The 4,271-nt window shown below is 43.3% G+C and overlaps 1 long non-coding RNA gene across 2 annotated transcripts; it reads left to right on the top strand.

The window, feature by feature from the left end:
- The first annotated feature begins 1,120 nt into the window (after window positions 1–1,120).
- Window positions 1,121–4,046, top strand: LOC132671986 (uncharacterized). Of its 2 annotated transcripts, XR_009607333.3 has the most exons (5): window positions 1,121–1,230; window positions 1,528–1,585; window positions 2,520–2,567; window positions 3,113–3,253; window positions 3,342–4,046. It is a non-coding gene; the product is annotated as an uncharacterized LOC132671986 (long non-coding RNA). The 2 variants fall into 2 exon arrangements; XR_009607334.3 differs by lacking the exon at window positions 1,528–1,585 and having other exon boundaries at window positions 1,121–1,301.
- The last annotated feature ends 225 nt before the right edge of the window (window positions 4,047–4,271 follow it).

The raw sequence follows: 4,271 nt of genomic DNA, 5'->3' as shown, positions 1-4,271 counted from the left end.
CCTTTTGCCTGTTTATAATTCAATCCTAAAGTCTTTTTCCATTCTTTCCGCTCTTTCAAAATCTTATAGTTGTCTGTTACTATGCTGTCTGATGCCGACTTCAATACATTTTCCAATGACAGTAGATTATGTCACTCCCATAATGTATGTCCACCTGATGGCTTAGGAGCCAACTATAGTCCACAGACCTGTTTTGACTATGCAGGCCAACACGGGGTGAGCAAAAAACATTTGAACTAGTTGCCGCCACTGAAACCAATGACTTTCATACACAATCTGGATTTTTGACTCCTTGGTGGCTCTTAAAAATTTGTCTAGCAACACTGCATCCCAATTGACTAGAGTTTAGAAGTACCGTTTAGATGGGGCATTTCACCGTTGTCTCCACCAATCTCTGCTTGGTTCCCTTGTACTAATATTATTGGCATGAACCCTGAAGACATTGACTTTGTAACCTCAATCCTAAACCTTTGGAATCTACCACTACTAACCCCGTAGGTGCCACTTCCCTCTTGCCCACATTTATCAAATAGTCCAGGGGCCAGTTTGCCATTGTAGGCAGGGGAGCTGGGGGTAAGAATCTGGGATTGTGTATAGGTAGCTTGCTCTCCTTTGGCTCTCTATACAGATCCCATGGACTACACATTGTTAGAGCCAATTTATTCCTGGCCTCCAAATCCCTACTTTTGCTTGAAACATAGTTTTAAATCCAGGAGGGAAAAGGAGAAGAGATCCAGCTGTCTGTCTAGATGTGCCTTGGGTTCCATATGGGAATGAGAGACTCGGAATAAAACAGAGTCCTCCCGTCCCTGGCGCTCAGCACGACATTTCGGTGGGTTATAGCACTATGGTCTCTAAAACACAGCCCCCCTTCCAAATAGCTGGAGAGGCCGGGTAATTGTGTTAGGCAGAGGAACCGCCTGAAGCTGGACCTAGCCCCACGAGTCTCTTCCGGTGATGTGACTCCCTACCCAGCTGGGACGCTGTCTGCCTTCTGTGCCTTTGGCATTTGATGGTAATAATGGCAGCAATGATGACAATGTTGTGACAGGATAATTCACTGAACTATGAGTTTGTGTATATCCTCTGAGCTTTTCCTCTCCCTTGTTTGAATCGGAAAGCCACACTTTCATTTTGTGGCCTTGCTTCAGCTGGGGGACGAAACAAAAGCCCTCTGAAGATAGATTCCTTCCTGAGTTTTTGATAGCTACAAAACCTGGCCTCCAGAGGGTATTACATTTTGGGAGTGACTTAATTTTACTCATCCTCCAGTGGAGCCTGAGATAAGGACCTGAGAACAGGTTGTGTGTTATGAGGTAGATTCTAGGAAACAGGAATGGGGGAATAGGGTGTGAGCCTGGGAAGGGAGAGAATAGAGTGTGTTACTGAGCTGATGACTGTCCGGGGCAACTGAAGCTTAGTCCCACTGGAGACCCTCCAAGAAACTACAGGAAAGTTACCTTAGGATTGTCCCTCCCGATGCTAGGAGGCTGGGACATTTACCCATTGATTTTCATCCCCTACTAGTTGAAGCCTTCCTTCGGGAACATGAACTGCTCCTCTCCGGAGCTGTCTACTGTCTTTGGTAGGTGGGAATCCTTACTCCCCATTATTCTGTTCTCTGTTCCTTAGGGCCTCAGCCAAAAATGAGACAGAAAACGCATCATTTTAACATTTAACATTGTGTGTATGCGATTGACCTATTTATATTTACCTATCTCTGCATTTTATTTATTTAAAAAAAATTTTTTTAACGTTTATTTTTTGAGAGACAGAGAGAGACAGAGCATGAACAGGGGAGGGGCAGAGAGAGACACACACACACACAGAATCCGAAACAGGCTCCAGGCTCTGAGCTGTCAGCACAGAAACCGACACGGGGCTCGAACCCAAAAACTGTGAGATCATGACCTGAGCCAAAGTCAGACGCCCAACCGACTGAGTCAACCAGGTGCCCCTGCATTTTATTTTTTAAAATTTATTTAATGTTTATTTATTTTTTGAGACAGAGAAAGAGATTGCAAGCCAGGGAGGGGCAGAGAGAGAGGGAGAGAGAAATCCCAAGCAGGCTCCACGCTGTCAGTGCAGAGCCCGACTCAGGGCTCGGAATCAACGAACTGTGAGATCATGACCTGAGCAGAAATCAAGAGTTGGATGCTTAACCAACTGAGCCACCCAGGTGTCCCCTCCGCATTTTATATACACACATCTATAATTTCTGTATTATATATATTACCTATATGTTATATATAGCCACACTACGGGATCTGCATAATATTCTATTATTTGTATTTGCATAAACCAATTTTAATACATTGCTAATTATTTGCTTGTATTCAAAAATGGATTCAAAATGTACATATCTCTTCCATCTCGTTAGTCTTTTTTGTATTTTCTTAGGATACAGCTGTAGAAGCAAAGTTACAGGGTCAAAGAGGATGATATCCTTAAGACTCTTAGTACACTTTTTCCCCCAAATCATTTTTCTGAGAGGTTTCATTGACCTTTCCTCCTATCAGCAGTGTGCGAGAGCATTTGGGGTGAACTTTGGCAATGACCAGGAGTGGGTAAGTAGGAAAGTTTGTAAAATCTTATTGCCTAGAGAGCTTTTAGCACAGTGGAGATGTCTACTCATTTAAGATAAGTTAGGGGGTTATTCTACTTAAACAGAAAAGGGATGGATAACTTTTATTCTGGATTCCTCGTCTTCCTTACTCTGAAAATGCTTTTTTTTTTTTTTTTTTTAATTGTATCAGCTGAAAAGAGCACGTGCCCATGCATGTGCACATGTGTAAACACACTCAACACAGAGGAAAGATTCTTAGTAAAGAGCCCCAGTCTGGGGATATTTGAGTTTTCAAAAGTTCTGAATTTACCACCATTTGTTCCACCTTATTTTCTGTTTAGCCACGTAATAAATGAATTGCCAGGTATTCTGTGTTCAAATTTCCCTGAGTATGTGGGAAAGGATAAGCCCGATGAATGTTAGGATTCTTGGACTTTCAATGCATTACCAAATGCTTTGAGGAAAGTCTGACAAGGAAAAGGCTCAGGCTATTGATCATCAAACTTGGGAAGGACCTGATTTTCCTTTGTCCCTTCTCTTTCCCAGGAGTTGACTAGTATTCAAAGAAAGAGATGTAAAAGAAAATGGAGATAAAGAAAAGAGGGAAAACAAAGATGTAGAGAATTTGGATTTCAGTTCAGCCCTTGGATTAGTGCACAGGGGCCATATTTCTGGATCAGAACTCAGGTGAATAACGATCTGCAGCCACATCTATGTGTTTTCCAGCGCCTCTTCTGTCTTCTTGTTTGACCTCCTTGCCTTTCTTATCTTACAGGCCCAGGGCATCATCACATCTGTCACCAATAAAAAATGAGCTTGGTTGTCACCTCAAATAAGGAGAACAGAATCTAAGGATTCTTAAGCCCAGGATTCTCAAGCTCTGACTTCCTCATTTCTTCTGAGGCTTCCCACTAGATCTTTTAAAGTGCTCAACAAGGAGATGGTTGGTTAGTTTCATGAAAGAACTCAGTAAACAATGATTTCCAACCTTTGTAGGTCCCCACCCCTGTCTGAGACAGGCCATTCCTCCAGAACACCAGGGGGAGCTGTTGTGCTGCCCAGTCCCAGCACCAAGATGGCTCCCATTGGAGTGTGGCTATAGACATATGTGTATTCAAACCATCAGGACCCTGCTAGTCACAGAGAGCCGAATGTTTGAAACTGGGATGGTCCTAGAGTTTCCAGAACTGTGGTGGCCAATGACCATGGAGGGAAATGTAGTTTCTATCATATCTGGAAGCTGCTATCTCCCCAAACATCCCCCTTTCACCTCAGTCCCCTGCTGTGTTTTGCTTCTTGATGAGGTCTACAATAAAGTAAGTGAAAAGTGAAGCCATCCTAAAGTAATACCGGAGAGCATCTTGGAAGGAAAAGATGTAGACAGAAATGTCTCTGTCATCATGTAGCTTACATTCTGTGGCTCCTACTTCCTGGAATGTCTTATTCACTGATAATTTCCAAGGTTTCCTAAACCTGGGGTCAGAACAGGAGATGCTCAATAAATACTTGTTGAATGAAGGGATGCCTCCGGTTTCAGGGCTGGTCCTGCCACTCTCTGACCACTCGGTTCCTCTGGGATTCTGTCTACTCAGCTGGGTACTTGTGGGTAGGAGGAGAAAGTGAGGTTCTACTAACTAATCACTGGGGTCCTCTCTCTTTGGGATGTCTTATAGTTTCCATATTCAAGGACCTGGTTAGTTAAGAC

This window comes from Panthera onca, chromosome C1, assembly GCF_046562875.1.
Source record: "Panthera onca isolate mPanOnc1 chromosome C1, mPanOnc1 haplotype 2, whole genome shotgun sequence".
Taxonomy (NCBI): domain Eukaryota; kingdom Metazoa; phylum Chordata; class Mammalia; order Carnivora; family Felidae; genus Panthera; species Panthera onca.
This window is presented reverse-complemented; position numbering and strand designations above follow the sequence as displayed.